The sequence below is a fragment of the Sus scrofa genome, chromosome 15 (genome assembly GCF_000003025.6).
Source record: "Sus scrofa isolate TJ Tabasco breed Duroc chromosome 15, Sscrofa11.1, whole genome shotgun sequence".
NCBI lineage: Eukaryota > Metazoa > Chordata > Mammalia > Artiodactyla > Suidae > Sus > Sus scrofa.
The window spans coordinates 52,575,377-52,592,796 of NC_010457.5; the positions used below are offsets into that span (position 1 = coordinate 52,575,377).

Here is a 17,420-nt window from a genome sequence, read left to right on the forward strand (position 1 = left end):
GGGGGGAGGTGTTCCTTTTCTGTTTTGTTTGGGGCGGGGGGGTTAAGGCCTCATCCATGGCATATGGAGTTCCCTGGGCCAGGGATTGTATCTGAGCCACAGCGGTGACCTATGCCACAGCAGTTACAGTTCTGGATCCTTAACATACTACACCAGGCTGTAGATTGAACCTACACCACAGCAGTGACCCAAGCCGCTGCAGAGACAATGCTGGATCCTTAACCCAGCGTGCTGGTCCAGGGATCAAACTTGCATCCTAGTGCTCCAGAGGTGCCACAGATCCCATTGCACCACAGTGGGAATGCCCAGCCTCCTTATTTGACAGACAAAACTAGAAAGTTTGAGAAGAGCCCAGAAGTAACTGATCCAGACAACAAAATCAGAAAAGAACCCAGATATCCTCTTGCAGACCACTGCTCCTACATAGTTCTTGTTCTGATGGTCTACTTCCTATGCCTTTGAGAGTGTCGTTCTTCTTCTCTGGAACTCAGTTTCTTTAAGTCTGAAACAAAGAAGTTCAGCAGGTAAGAGGTGGCCTCCTGGTTTCCACAGAAAGACTTTTCTAGCAGTGCTTGCTTTTTTTTAAATCAATAGATTTTTTTTTTTCTTAACATAACAATCTGTATTTTTAAACTCTTATAAGTGCTCCTTGGTGGCCTTCTCACATCCATTCCCACTCCCCCTCCATCTTCTGGCCCCATAGCTCCTGCTTTCCACTCCGAAGATACCCACCTCTGACCCCACCAAGCTCTTCCTCTTGAAAGCATTGTTTTCATTATTTGCTGGTGAAAGTATCCTAAACCACTAGCTTTATTTTCTCCACAAAAAGACTTGACAACCTTTAGCCAAAATTCTCTCATGCCAACAATGAGCTGGCACCTAGAGGGACTGTTCCCTTTTAGTGGTTAGTGCATCCTCCCCAGCTCAGCCCACTTCCCTCATCTGGCTACCTGTTTGCCTCATGTAGGGATTTCAGTCTGTGGCTCTCGCTTAAATAATTATGTGCTACGTTGTTTTATTCACTTTATGGATGCAGCACATGTAGCTGTGTCCCCGGGTGGGCGTATTGTAATTCATTTGTCTATTAGGTCAAACAGCAAGTTTTTTCCCCCCGACGTGACCAGGCTATACTTTGGACTGATGAAACAGACCGGTGGTTTTGGCGTCGTGTGATACCGCCTCAGTGAGGCTCTGCTGAACTCCGTGTAGAACTGTGTGCCAAATTATATGCAAATTTGTATTTTTCATGGGAGCTGAGAGCTTTGGCACTTAATTTTGATTTTTTTTTCATAGCTAAGTATGTAGCATTGGCCAAGTTCTGTGTGTTTAATCCTTTTAATCATTCAGCATAAATCATGCTCTCAGCCCCTTAATCATTTTTGTTGTTCTTCTTTGAACTTACTCCAGTTTCCTTACATCCTTCATTGCATAAAGAAGAGTATTTTTAACAGGCTCATTCCACTTCCAAGAATCCATCCTGTGATGGAAACAGCGAGGGCTCAGCAGATCTGATGCCATGAGAGCTGCCGAGGGAAGTTCAAGGAGTGGTCCTTGGTAAGTCACAGACTTTCACAGGCACAGGGATGGAAAGGTGACCAGCCTCCACTTTTCTGCCACATCTGACCCAGAAAGGGGATTTTGTCCACTTCCTATGCCTTTTTCTCTTCAGTAATACAGAGAGGCCTTTCTAGGATGACCCTTGGGGACGTAGTCTGCATTCCTATCTTGAGTCTTTATTTATTTAGTGAGCATCTACTAGGTGAGTGAGAGTATTATTACTCTTCCCATGTTGAGTGAAGGGAGAGAAACAACTAGTAGAAGAAAGCCACTTGTCACATCTCTTGGGATCCGGGATTTATCATCTAGAAGCTCTTCTCCCTTTAATCTGATTATAGTGCTACCAGAGAATAATGTCTCAGGGAAACTCATGAGGGGATAAAAGACCCTAGAGGAAGTACAAAAAGAGAAATTGATGGAGAGGCTTAACATACATCCACTTCTCCTTGTAGCCACCTTTTCTTATCCTACAGGTCCTTCCCTGCCTCCAGCTAGTATGAAAAACTCAAGAGGAGTTTTTTTCTTGCTCACCCCTAAGCCTAGAAAGGAGAAGCCACATAATGAGAGTTCAACAAGCGCTTGCAGAATGAATGAATAATCATCCTCAGCTATCACTTTATGCTTTGATGAGGATAACGGATACTTCTTAATTTTATGTAAACTGTGTTACACTGAGCCGAATAAGTTAAGCAAATGGATATTTTTCTGGCTGAGGCCTATCCCACGTCCTTATTGGAATAAGTGCCTTTAGGGAAAAGAAAATGGTGTAAAACGGTGTTTTAATTGCATGCTCATCTTTTCAGTGTGCAGATCCTTTAAGACTCACATTGTAAGCCAGGAGCAGGCTCCAGCAGAAAGAGCAAGGTATTCTAGAAGTGTTGATACTTTACTTGCCCAAGAACACAGCCATTTACAAACCCAGAGATACTTTACTGCTAATGATCTTGGAAGTCAGCAAGGTTTGCGAAAGCTTCGCCGCATTATTATTACTATTTATATTGATAGCATTAGCGATCTCTTTTATTCTTCTAAGACTCAGCACTACTAATTGGTCTCAGTATAAACAGAGGTATTAATGCTCTCCTGCAATGCAAGCAGAGCCGACTCTGGCAGCTTTGTGGGTTTAATATGGAAATGTTTGCTATCTAACGAGGACACAAAATGTTAATCTGCAGAACAAATTGCATTTATAGAGAAACTAATTATCATATGTAAATGGGACACACATCACTTGCAAAATTCCTGTTGCCACTGGGCCAGCCCTCTGTGACCTTTTTGAAATGCAGCACTTTGAAGCAGTTAACTAATGGTTTCATGCACTGAGGCTGATTACTTTCATTTTCATACAGAAATCAGCTAAATGGGAAAGACTGAATAAACAGCAGTGCTCTCCCTGCCATAGCCACAACCTGCACTTTCTTGATCTCATCTTTTCCTTTAAAACTCAGAATTCTTCTTCAGTTTTGGCTATATCCGAAAAGCCAGATAGTAGAAACCAAAATAAAGAAAGAGTTTTTAACCCCACCAATAAAAGTTAGGATGTAATCCTATTGGGTGAAAGTTATTTTGATATATTTTCATAATTATCTTTTTGTTGTTGTTTTTGCTCTTGATTGAATAACAACTCTGTAGATGGTACAGATGCTTAAGTCTAGCGAATACGGCACTGACTCCTTTTCTCAGTACTTTGTTCTCTTCTCTTTCAAATACATATGTTCTTTAGTCTGAAGTTTCATAGTTCTATAATGCGCTGGAACTTACAGATCACCCAGTGGGTCCCAGCATTTCATTTACAGATGAGGAAAGTGTAGATCAGAGACATCCACTGGCATGCCCAAGATCACAGAGTGAGTTGGTAGAAGATGCTAGAAGTCAGGTGCATTTTATAAATACTTTTTAAAAAACAGTACTGCTACTGTAGTGTTGCTAAGTTTACAGTCCTCTGAACGCTTAGAGGTTTTTGTAACTTAATGAAAGGATGCTTCTGGCCAGAGAGCCGCGGCTAGCTTGTGGTCCTGTAGCTCAGCTAATTCTCATCTGACACTGGGGATCTGATTCCTCATTCTCTAAATGCCTGTTGGTCTCTGAGGACAGAAAGGTGAAGGAAACCTTAGGATGGTGGTCTCCACTGTCATGAACCTACAGTTTGCTGAGGGAGACCAACGTACAAACAATTTCACTGCACTAAGCTAAGTGCATTATAAAAGTATATGCCTGAGGATGTAAGAACAACAGAGAGGCAGGCACCCTGTGTGGAGGGGGCTACAGGGTGAGGTAGTGGACTCACTTCCATTGCCACGTAACAAATTACCTCAAATGTAGTGGCCTAAAAACCTTACGTTTATTATTACGATTTCTGTGGGTCTGTAGTTCCATGGAAACTAATGGGTTCTCAGCTCAGAGTCTCTCAAGTGTGCAGTCAGAGGTTGGTCAGTTTTCCTTTCTGAAGCTCAGGGGTCTCTTCCAAGCTGACATGGCTGGTGGCAGAATTAGTGCCTTATGGTTGTAGGACTGGAGTCTTGGCTTTCTTGCTGCCTGTTAACAGGGACTGCTCTGGGCTCCAGGAGCTCCCCTAGCTTCCTGCCATGGGGCCCCTCACAGTGTGCAGCTTACTTCTTCAAGGTTGGCAGGAGAAGCACTCTTCAGGAGCTTCTGCTGATTAAGTCAGGTCCACCTCGGATAATCACCTGATTTGGGAGCTTAAGTACATCTGCAGAATCTCTTCACCTTTGCTTTGCAGTGCAACCTCATCACAGGAGTGAAATCCTACCATACTCAGAGGTCCTGCCCACATTCAAGGGGAAGGGATTATATAGCTTCTATAAATCAAGAGGAGGAAAAAAAAATCTTGGGACCCACCTTAGAATTCCACTTCCCTCCAGTGGAGAGCAAGAGGGTTGTTGTTAGAACAGGCTTCAGAGTATGTGAATTAAATCACAAAAGACAAAGGTAGGCATCTGAAGTTGTTAGTTAATCTTAGAATTTTCCTGAAATTGTCTTTTCACCAGAAACTGCTCTTCAAAGGGTATTATTTTATATATTTACATCAGATTTGGATTGAACATGAATAAAAGGACAATTCACCAAGAGTGAAAAAACCCAACCAAACCAAAGCTTTGGTAGGATGAACAAATGAAAAGTGAATGGACCTGCCTGGGACCATCCATCTGGACCTCTGTATTCTCATTTGCAAATATATTGATGATTTGCAATGTAAGAGGCAAGGGAATATTTCTAACACATGAAAACTTGTTAAAAAGTAAGAAAAAAAAGAATTCTTGAAATGGGTTGAACATTGGAATCAACAGAGGAGAAAAGAGACACGTGATTAACAGGCTTATTACATGCTCGAATTCATTTGTAATTAAAGGATAACAATAATAATTAAAATATTAATTATGTGCAGGCACTGTTCTATTTTTTATTTATTTTTTTTATTTTTTGCTTTTTAGGGCCTCACCTGCAGCATATGGAAGTTCCCAGGATAGGGGTCGAATCAGAGCTGCAGCTTCCGGCCTATACCACAGTCACAGCAACGCCAGATCCTTAACCCACTGAGTGGGGCCAGGGATCAAACCTGCATCCTCAAGAATACTAGTTGGGTTCATTAACCGCTGAGCCCAAAGGGAACTCCCTATATTATATATCTCATATAACATGCAGCCCCACAGAGAATGTCTGTGGCTCCATTTCATAGGCACAGAGAGGTTAAATTAGTCGCTAGAGGTCACAAAGTAGCAAGTGGCAGAGCTCCATGTCCACCCAGGTAGTCTGGCTGCACTCTGACAGTCACGTGTCCCTGCCTGGCAGGTACGCTCCCAAATCAACAAAGATTTGGCAGGTCATGTTAAAATAATACCTAATGCTGGTGAGGGTTTGGGAAAATAGGCACTCTCCTATACTGTCTGTGAAGATGGAAAGAAATCTTTCTGTAGAGGTTTTAGTAGTATGTATCTAAAATCGTTTTTAAAACACATAGTCTTTTCTTTTTTTTTTTCAGAGCCACACCCTTGGCATATGGAGGTTCCCAGGCTAGGGGTCAAATAGGAGCTGCAGCTGCCAGCCTACACCACAGCCTAGCAAGGCGAGAATCCAAGCTACATCTTCGACCTAAGCAACAGATCATGGCAACGCTGGATCCTTAACCCCCTGAGTGAGGCCAGGGATCGAACCCACATCCTCATGGATACTAGTCAGAGTTCATTTACTGCTGAGCCATGCTGGGGACTCTGATTCTTTTTTTTTTTTTTTTAATCTTAATTTTTGAATATCTTTTTATTCAGTAAGTGTCATATACTAAGAAAAAAATAACAAAATTAATTAAATGCTCTTTCAAAGTCCTTTTATTATGCAGTTTGAAATGTGGTCAGTGTCATGTTGTGGCCTCAAGATTGAACTCAGAGCTCTATCCTTTGCCCTTGGCTTGATTACAGATTAACTTTAGAAAGTTAGAACTGTGAGAGATCTTAGAAATCAAGTGATCCAACACTTTGTTTTCCTTACAGACGAGCATGCAAAGACCACAGGGAATAGATGTCTTCCCCAAGATTGACAGCAAGTGTAGGGTAACCCAGGACTGGAAGCAGGTGGCCACACTCACAGGCTGGTCCCAGTTATCACTCCACTGTCTTTCCGGGTTTGCATGTCTTAGTTGTGAAGTTGGAGCCCTGAACCAGCAATGTCTTGGGGCAGAGAGTGATGGTCACACGCAGACTTGGGTGTTGAATAGCCCATGTCCATGCCACCTCTTCTGCTTCTGAGCAACCTTCAACAAGAGGATCAACTTTTTTGAGCCTCATTTTTCTCAACTGCAAAATGGTGATTATAATCACACACCCCCTCTTAGGATATAGTGAAGATGTTAAAATACAATAATGTATTTAAAGTTTTCAGCACAATACCTGGCTTCTTTAAGTCTCAAGAAGCACAAGCTATTCTCAAGCTGTTATGTATTTTTGGGCATGGAACCCTATGCTGACTCCTGCTCTGTCCTCTGGCAGGAGAAAAACTGGAAGGATGATTGGCTGCCATGACCATGGTCCCATTTCTCCATCTTTGTAGACTGTTAAAAGCCTCATCTGTCTTCCCTGGTAAAGGAGGAGTTACTCTCTGTCTACTGCCTGCCCTCTGGGGAAATCATTTTGCACCACCACCAGAGTGGTAAGCCAGCCAGATTTACAAAGACCAGAATTTATGAGCTAAGGAGTGTCTGCCCCTGGTGTAAATAAGTAATAAGGTTGGGTAGTAAAACACTTGCTGAAGCTGACTACTCTGGAGAAGGCTGTTGATGCTGAGGTTACTGCTTTCAGGACCTCTGCAAGTAGAAACACAGCTGAGGATCCCACGCTTGCAGACCTTCACCCCTGCGTCATTCTCAGCTTGTGCAAAATCACAGGAGTAACTGGTGGTCAGGACCAAAGCGACAGAGTTCCCATTGTGGCTCAGTGGGTTAAGAAGCTGCTCTGTGAGGATGCAAGTTCAATCCCTGGCCTCGATCAAGATGTTAAGGATCTGGCATTGACGCAAGCTATGCCGTAGGTCGAAGATGTGGCTGGGATCTGGTGTTGCTGTGGCTGTGCTTAGGTCACAGCTGCAGCTGCGATTTGACCCCTAGCCTGGGAACTTCCATATGCCACAGGTGCAGCCTTAAAAAGGAAAAAAGAAAAAAAAAAAAAAAAAAGGAAGCAAGTTTACAAGGGGAGATAGGAAAAGGAACAACAAAAAAATGAGATGCTGGATCTATGCATGAAATCCTGGCATCACAGCCCTAACTCTGCTGTCACCGTGCTCTCTGTGTGTCCTTTTGCAAATCTCATAATTTCTCCAAAACGCAGGGATCAGGCTAGATGATAGGAACCTTATGAAAATAAGATGCAGAGTCTAAGAATCCCACCCTAGCTCACTCAGAGACCACGCCCTCAGGTTAGAGGGCAAACCCTCAGTGCCTGTGGAAATGTGTAGGGCAGACTCCAAACGAAAAGCTTCCTCCAACAACTGCCCAACCTTCCCTGGCCTGCGATTTAAATCTCTGCTTCCATCACAGAGAAAGCCGGGAGAGTTTATCAGGATCTCTGACTTCCTAATCCCATTAACAACCTGCCTAAGGATCTGGCTTCATTCTCCCCTCGCTCCCTCACCAGTATTTAAATGCAATTAGGTTACATTTGGTTGAATATTGAGCCGCTATTTTAAAATGGTGATAAAAAGAACTCATCACATTTGGAGAAGCCAAGTTGCAAGTCTTCCAACTGTTCATTTACGCCTCTTCTTGGTGCTCAGAGAAGTCATAGGCTCACATCCCCCCTGTTAAGCAACCCCTGACTTGAGAGGAAGGAAAACACTGCTATCCCTTAACATTTGGGGCCCATTATAACCCGATGACTTCCAGAAGATTCAGTCCGTCAGAACAACCCCGTGTGTAATTCTAATGTGCCGCAAAAATGCTATTTTCCACGGTCATTTCACATTGATGATAAATTGACAGTTGAACACTTTCCTTTCTTGTCTTCCAGGTGGCAGAGAGGCTGAAAGCATCCAGAAGGCCATAGCCTCCTCGGTGCTCAGAAAATATCAAAAATGCGTCCCCACGGCAAGGTGGATTTTTTAGATTCACAGTGACGTATTCCATTCTGCTGGACTGCAGAAAAGAAAAGAAAGTCAGTTTTTACACATCATGGAGCAGAGCAAAAAGGAAAATGAGCAACTACCTGATAAGTGCTCTTGAAAAATGCTTAAATAAAAGCTCAATGGTGTGAAGACCGTAGCTAATCCCCACATCAATTCCGAGGACCAGAATTACACAGGCTCTGGGGAAAGAGGCTCCAGCAAAGAGAGCCATCCTATCCAGGTGAGGGGGAGCAGAGACACAGGGTCTCTGGCCCTGCTTAGTCATCTAACTGGCTTAATTAAATACAACAATTAGTGGTTGGCTTCTGTCTTGCAACTGATTCCTCCACTGATGAAATCCCTAGGAAGGGCAGCGAGCCAGAATTGCTCAACTGACTTCTTGTTTAACTCAACCATTTAAGTGCTCGTCAAGTGTTAAATTTAAATGCATGTAAAGATTGTTACAAAAAACAAAACAAAACAACACATCAGGGGAAAAGTGTGAATATGTGGACACAGAGCCACACATATAGGTCAAGAGGGAAATAGTGTCAGGATATTTAGAGATTTAGCTTTTAGCCAAAGTCATTTTTCTCCCTCCAGTGAACCTCTGAGCTTTTAATAGCCACTTTCCTTGATTGCCTTCTAGATCAGCGTCTGCTGCCAAGTGGCCCAATATCAACACACAGTCTTGAGGTCTTGAGGGGGAAGGGGGTGGGAGAGGACCCTCATTCCGGAATTCTGAAAGCTTGCCAGACTGAGTCAACCATGTCACTCTCCTCGATTATGGAATGAAATAAAGCCTTAAGCTCTGATTTCAAGAATCATTCTTTTTTCACTTTGAATATTTTTATATTCTGAGTTTGTAAGAAGACCTTTGGAAAAATGCCCTCCTCAGAGTGCCTTATATATTTCTGAAAATATCATGATGACCTTGCAAATGGAATATTTTAGAAATATCATGAGATTGCCTAGAGACTGAATTAGGAAAACAAGGTATTATCTTGAGAGCTAAGGCTATTAACTTGCTCTTCATTTTATTAGTATTTTTTGGCGGGGGGCGGGTAGAAATTATTGACACTTGGACAGGTTTTTCTTCTCTACAGGTAAGGATGTGATTGAACTCGATCCCATGGTTTGGCACAGGTTGTGAGAGTAGAGAAACCCTGGTGTGGTGTGTGTTTTAATACAAACGCTAACCATTAAGGGCAGAGGACCCAAGATCAAAGTCACAGTGAACACAAATCCCCAAAACTTCTTCCCTTAGCTTCTCCCAGAGGCACATAGCTATCTGGTTATTGACCAGTTGAGAAGCCCGGAACTATGGACTAGCTGCCATTTATACCACATAGCTTTCCCACGAGCTTCTGGCCACTCCGGTCAGCCACTCAGGAGTGCATCCAGTGTCAAATAAGGGTTTTCCTGATGTGCCACTATTCTGTCCTAACCCTGCTTTATTTTTTACCAAGACATTGAGTCTAAAGGACATGTCTGTCAGCAGGTTGGGCAACACCAACCTCTATGGTGACTTGATACTACCTTTTGCATAACTATTTGCATCAGAGAAATAGCTAAGCGTCGAGAAAAGGAAGTCAATATCGTGGTCTGTGTCTTAAATGCCACATTTACTGAATACCTGGCACTTGAACAGGTGTAGAGTATCCTTCCAGATTATATTGAAGTCACAGACTTTACCCTGAATAGAGTTTAGAAGAGGAGAATCACAAAAACCTTAATTAGAACCCATCATTGCAAACAAATGGCTCCACTTTTTTAGAGCACATGGTATGCGCCAGGCCCCGAGCAGAGTACTTTATACATATTATTTGTAGTTTCCCCCAGCAATTTCTTTTTCTTTTTAGGGCCACACCCATAGCATATGGAAGTTCCAAGCTGGGAGTCAAATTGGAACTGCAACTGGAGCCTATGCCACAGCCATAGCAATGCTGGATCCTTAACCCACTGAGCAGGGCCAGGGATCGAACCTACATCCTCATGTGTAGTAGTCAGGTTCATTACCACTGAAGCCACAGGAACGCCTCCCCAGCAATTCTTTGCAGCAAGTTATAAGGGCCACTTGATAAATGAGACAAATTATGTTCTGAGAGATTACAACTTCTCCAATATTACACAGAAAATATCAAAGTTAAGCTCAGAACTAGGAGTATTTCATCCAAAGCTGATAACTATTCTCTACAACACTGCCTCTAAACAGAGTTCACATTTCACTTTCCCACCAATCCTTTTGAAAAGAGTCAAATAGTAAAATAAACATATGTTTAAAAATTTTTTAAATACCCTGTATAGGGAGTTCCCATCGTGGCTAAGTGGTAACGAACCCAACTATGAACCCATGAGGATGCAGGTTCAATCCCTGGCCTTGCCTAGTGGATTGGCGATCCAGTGTTGCCGTTAGCAGTGGTGTAGGCTGGCAGCTGCAGCTCAGATTCAACTCCTAGCCTGGGAACTTCCACACGCTGCAGGTGTGGCCCTAAAAAAAAGGCAAAAAAAAAATCTTTTTAGTGTATGTACATCAAATAATGACATCTGACACTCTAAGTATGTTACAATTTTATTTGTCAATTAAACTTCAACAAAACTGGGAAAGAGAGTTGAAAATAAAGCTTTATATGTGTCAGCCAAGCTTACTATATATTTATTAATCTCCAACATGGAGTTTCAGTTGTTAATTCTCAAGCACTGAAGACTCAGTGAGTTATCCCGAAATGACAATTAGTTATGTAAACTTAAATCTTTGCGATTAGGGCCAAGTGTCTTTTACCCTTCTTATTGATGATGGAAGAGAGAAAGTGTTCATCCTCCTGAAACTTTGGAGAATATATTGATGGTGATGTGTCCCCCACACTTTTGATTCCTATTTTGAAACCTAGAACATGAAATAACCTTTATCAGGTTATTGAGTGGATAGTCAAATGTTGGTTGAAACTAAGGGGACCAATGATCCTGGGCTGCATGGGACTTCGGGGGTTCCCAGGACACAGAACTTTCAGAGTGAACACCAGTAAAGCCCCAGGCAAACCAGGATATGTTGATCACTCTTATGGAAATATGCATGATTTCATGGACTTCTGTACCTGAAGAGACCATCTGAGTTTAGCTAGTGTGACAAACACGCTGTTGAGATGAAAGCCTATATGGAGATTTCTTTATATGGCAGTTTAAACATCAACAGGAGTAACAGTATCCCACCATTAAAATGTAAGGCAGGAGTTCCTATTGTGGCTCAGCGGGTTAAGAACAGGACTAGTATCCATGAGGTTGTGGGTCCGAGCCCTGGCCTCGCTCAATGGGTTAAGGATCCAGCGTTACCAAAAACTGTGGTGTAAGTCACAGATGGCGGCTCGGATCTGATGTTGCTGCAGCTGTGGTGTAGGCTGGCAGCTACAGCTCTGATTCGCCCCCTAGCCTGGGAATTTTCATATGCTGTGGGCACAGCCTAGAAAAAAAAAAAAATAAGGCATATTTTATATTTATGAAGTGCCACGTGGTTTATACTCTCCTAGACAAAACTGTTCTTTTTCTCAATTTCACTTGACCTTTTGGGACTTTGAGATTAAACCCCCTCTCCTGGTGAACTCCATACCTACATGACAATTAGTAAAATAAGTGCTAACACAAAGTTTGACAAAGAGAGGACCTGAATTGATCTCCCCAGAGATTTTCCTGGCTCCCACATAGCATGGAAATCATCAGGAAATTCCCATTTGCTCCGTGAAGGGATGGGGGAAATAGCTGATGATATTTGTCTTAGGAGCAGGGCAGCACCCCTGTAGTGTGGATGAGGGTGAGATGTTGTTGCTAAGGAACAGGTGTCAAATGGCAACTTTAAGCAGACCTCAAGGTTATGGAACACTTCTACGAGTAGAAGTCAGGAGCGGGGCTCCAACCAGTTGAGAGAAAACAGTCCCTGTGTTTATCAGCAGCAAATGACAGATATCCCCAGCATGAGTGGAGATGCTTGTGCAGGCACCACCATCCTTCAGAGACTGACTGTCACCAAGAGAGATTCACCCAGCTCTCACTTCAGAGAGAGCAGGACTCTACAGCATCACAGTAGACCAAAGATATGAGGACCCTTCTCCATCCTCCCTCCACCCCCATGCATAGCCTCATCCCCGAAGGAGAAAGCTGGAAGCCTCAACTCCAAAAACTTGAACCTGAGCCAGAAGGCGATCACTATGAACTGAAAAGAAATCATTTAAAAAAGAAGGCACTAAAATAAATAAATAAATAAAAAATAAAATAAAAACAAAAGGCATTGAGCTACGGTCCAAAGCTCCCCAACTACCCTGTAGGAAGGGGGGCTTATAAGGAAGAAGGTGTAATAATAAAGAAACAAACAAGCAGATAAAGGAATGAATGAGTGAACATAAATTTACTACTTTTTGCACATCTAAGCACTAATGAGAAAATTTGCCTACTCATTACAAAGTAATTCATTAGAGGACTTGGAATTTTTGGAAAAGCATAATAAAGGTGTAACAATTCTACCTCCCAGTGACATTGGATAAATATATAGAAATGCAATATACATGTAATTAAGCTCTATAGGCAATTCTGTATCTTGACTTTAACATATGATGATCATGGTACCACATCAGATATTCTTTGATGACTATTAATAGTTTTATAATAATCATCTACAGGGATGATTTATTTAGCCACTTTATTATTGCTGACCATTTAGTTTATTTACCTCCAGTGTGATAACCATACTGTAATGAACTTGATCCATAGATTTTTTTCCCCCATATATTTGACTATACTTAGCTTTAACTCTTCAAACTAAAATCCTTGAATGAAAAGATATGAACTAATTTTAATCTCTTGATAGGTTTGGCAGTAGTGTATGAGTGCCTTTTTCAGTGGGCCATTGTGATCAGTTCTTGTATGTATGTATGTATGTATGTATGTATGTCTGTATTAATTTATTGCAACTGCAGCATGTCAAAGTTCCTAGTCCAAGGATCGAACCCGTGTTGCCAATTCTAAAATCACTCAGTAGGAGAAAGATAGTATCTAATTTTTGTTTTAATATTTATGATTAGCTATGTATTGAGGTTGATTATTTTATAATATTTATTAGCTGATGAGATATATTTTTTGAGTATTGTCTTTTTTTCTTGAACAACTCCATTATAAATGTATTTTAACTGCCGTACCTGCTGCACATATTTTTTACATTTTCTCTTTTCAGCTTTTGACATGCCCATTCTTATTTCTCTGTGGTCAAGTCTTATCCACTGCCTGATGCTAAGTAAACCTCTGTTCTAAAATAACGTAAATAAGTGTTGTTCTACACTTTCATTTTCATGTGCAACTTTTTTTTTTTTTTTTTTTGGTCTTTTTTTTGCTATTTCTTGGGCTGCTCCCGTGGCATATGGAGGTTCCCAGGCTAGGGGTTGAATCGGAGCTGCAGCCACCGGCCTACGCCAGAGCCACAGCAACGCGGGATCCGAGCCGCGTCTGCAACCTACACCACAGCTCACGGCAAGGCCGGATCGTTAACCCACTGAGCAAGGGCAGGGACGGAACCCGCAACCTCATGGTTCCTAGTCGGATTCGTTAACCACTGCACCACGACGGGAACTCCCTCATGTGCAACTTTTTAATCTATCTGGAGCTTTTTCTTAACATAATGAAGTTTTAGTTTTTTTCTACATAGTGAACTCCATGTGTCAGCTGCAGTTACTTCCCTCATACCCAGTAATCTGAGGGGACTTCTTTTTTTTTTCATTAAAAATAGATTCTCCATGTTATTTTGAAGGTAAAAATGACTAACAATTAACTTGTTCTAATGAAAAGTCAGTCTTCCACTTGAGCAGAGATTATATAATTACAACATTTTAAAGAGATTACTCAAAGTATATAAGCAATGTCTTAAAGTTTTTAAATGGATATTTTATAGGAAAATAAAATAATTGTAAAACATCTAAATGCTTATCAAATTTTCATTTTAACAGATTAAGAAATATAAAAATAAATTGTTTATGGTACATCCCATTTTGTTAGAGAAAATCAATATGGAAAATATATAATTTCAAAGCAGAATTTGTTTTGAAAAGTTGCAAAAATGTCTTGAGGGGACTTCTTTATCAGATAATAAACTTATGTGTATAGAAATTGCTTCTGTGCCCTTTATTTTACTCCATCAATCTGTCTGATAAACTTTGTTCTAGAACGGTGTTATTTTAATTATTATAATTTTATAATGTGCATTTACAGCTTGCATGGCTCGTTTTCAAAACTTTCTTGGGTGTTTATGCCACCTTATTTTTCTCCCTTGCCAAATTTCAGGGGAAAAAAACAAACCTCAGAATTTCCATTAAAAATTAATCCAGGAAAGAATTAACTTACTTAAACTTACTAGTTAAGAACGGATTTTGCCTCTCCATTAAATTCAATTTGCCTTTTATTTCTATCAATAAAATTTTGAACATATTTTTATTTTTTGTTTGTTAGATCCTGCATATATCATTTTAAAATCCATTACTTAATATTTACTTAATCCTAGTTACTTAATATTTTTGGCAACTATTGTAAGAATGAGAATTTTAAAATAATTATTTTCTGGATGTATCTGTTATAGAGGAAATACTTTTACAAAGTCCTTAACTTTAAATGCCAGACTTGCAGAAGTCTTCTTAACAGCACTAAGCATTTTGTGTGAATTCTACTTTGTATTCTCAACATATTTCTGCCATAATCACTATTTAATTTTCTTGTTCTATAACTAGTGCAGAGTTTTTCTGCTCGTTGAAATAATTATAACAGAATTGTTGATGCTGAAGTGTGTGTTAAATATTGAAATTTTAGCTTCAGAGGACACATACATAATAAAAAATGTTTTTCAATAGCTAACAAGTAAACAAGCCTTATTATTTCAAGGTTAATCATTCTATAATCATTATTTGTTGAATTCCAAGTAAACGCGTAAAAAAAAATAAATAGAAACGTCGATTAAATAGAGTTGGGAGACCAGAAGGGGGAGCTCTTCAGCCCTCTAAAGTTAGCCAAGCCCAGTGGGAAGAAGAAAAACTTCTTTCTTGGCAAGAGCTCAGCCAATGAAAAACCACGGACTCTTTGTTTACTATAAGCCCCCCAATTTCTCTTTCCTCCCTATAGAACTATTCTCCTTCTCTTGCCTTGTGGGGTATTTGCACAGGACTCGCCATGGTGGCAGACCCTAAATTGCATTTTTTCCACTAATCCAAATAAACCCATTTTCATTGGCAAAATATCCTGGTCTGTTTGTTTCAGGTCAGTAATGGTCATCGGAGAGCATCTTTCAAGCAAACTAGTCATGCTTTAAGGTTCTGATGACAAGATACAGAACAAATAAAAATCTGCTAGAAAGGACCTTCACCCCGGCCTGCCTCATTCATATATTTTAGTCTTCAAGATAACCATATCTAAATCTTTTCCTGCTCTTCTTATCTGCATTACAAAATGTAATCACTTTATATTCCTAAACAGTGGGGTCAGTAGGTCAAAGTGTCTGTGTCTCTTAAAAAGATTCAACTGTCAAAATTTTGTGGCCTCTGATTTTTCTTTTAATTTTAGCTAAGCCTGAACTAAATAACCTGAAATTTAAGATTGTTCACAAAATCATGCTATTAGCAAATAGTCATAATCTCCTATTTCTGTTTCATTTAAAAAATTTTTTTAGTCTGCTTCACATAGGCTGACTGGAATTTCTGGGACAAGTTTAAATAATACCAGTAAAAATGAGCCTCCTAGAGTCCCCTGATGGCTCAGCAGGTTAAGGAGTTGTCACTGCTGTGGCTTGGGTTTGATCCCTGGCCCAGGAACTTCTATGAAGCAGCAAGTACAGCACCCCTCCCCCCCCGCAAAAAAAAAAAAAAAAAAAAAAGAGCATTCTTGCTTTCTTACTATTTTAAATGAAAGTCTTCCATAATTTTTTATTAGGAGGTTGACTGGTGATTTTAAAATGATTTCTTTACTATGTTAAGAAAATATTCACTGATTCCTGATTTAAACCTTGAGCAACAGGATTTTAATTTATCAGATACTATTTTGGCATCTCTTAAGATTATTGTTGAAGGAGATTTCAACCTATTATTTCAAACTATTAAAGTGATTTTTTAAAATGTAAATTCTAAAAATAAAGTATCTTAGCCATTTCCCCTTGTGGCATAGCGGGATGGGTGGTGTCTCTGCAGTGTCAGGATGCTGGTTCATCCCCGGCTGGGCACAGTGGGTTAAGGATCATGTGTTACTGCAGCTGTGGCATAGGTTGCAACTGTAGCTCAGATCTGATCCCTGGCCCGGGAACTCCATATGCCTTGGAGTGGTCAAAAAGAAAAAAGTATTCTAGCATTCCTATAATAAACTCTCCTTGATTGTGGTGGACAGTGTATTAATTTTTCTGTTATGCAAAGGGTGTAGACTGGCACCAGGAGTGATGAATGGTCACCTAGAAACAGAGAAGCATCAGAACCCCTACCAACTTCTCTTCTCTCTAATCCTACTGAGGGGACTTGGGTGTGATCCAGCTGGACACATCAGAAAAAGGGCTCCAGAAGAGACTCTCATCCTCTGGATGCTTTACATACAGAAAGGGGAGTTGGAACAGGATATCCCCAATAATCTGTGCAGCAAAAGGACCTTGAAGGGGAAGGACATGGGCTTTGTAAGAAAAGGAGAGGCTTTGGAGCTCAGCCAGAGGTCCTGTGTTCCTCCAGGGAACCAACTCACATTTGCTGAGCTGGCTTCTTATTAAACACTGAAAGGGTAAGAAAGGACATACCAGAGCCAATAAAGGTAATTTCCCCTACTTGAAATAGTCATACTTTAAAAACTTGCTAGTGTATTGTAGAATGTTTGCATATATATTCATATATACATCTATAATATATATATGCATGCATATAGGTATAAAGATAGCTTTCATGTTGTATTAACTGAGAATATTAAAAAGTTGAAAATTTCCCCAATAATAATAAAAATTGACAAGGACAGAAAATGCACACACAAACACACACTCTCTCTCTATCTCTCTCACACATACACAACACACTTCGAAATACATACACTTTATAGGATGTACACATTTTCTTAAGTGCTAGATTTTGGGTTTGTTTGTTACAAACACTTCAAATGCTACAAACTGGGGAGAATTGCTGACTTTGTTATATGATTAAAATCTGTTCCATTTTTACTCTATTGCCATTAGTAAACTTGACTTGTATATTTCTGTTTTTCAATAATTTATT

General features: G+C 40.5%; 1 long non-coding RNA gene across 1 annotated transcript; it reads left to right on the top strand.

Annotated features, from left to right (window-relative positions):
• Nucleotides 258-8,128, top strand: LOC102164446. The gene is made up of 2 exons (XR_002339249.1): nucleotides 258-1,554; nucleotides 8,070-8,128. It is a non-coding gene; the product is annotated as an uncharacterized LOC102164446 (long non-coding RNA).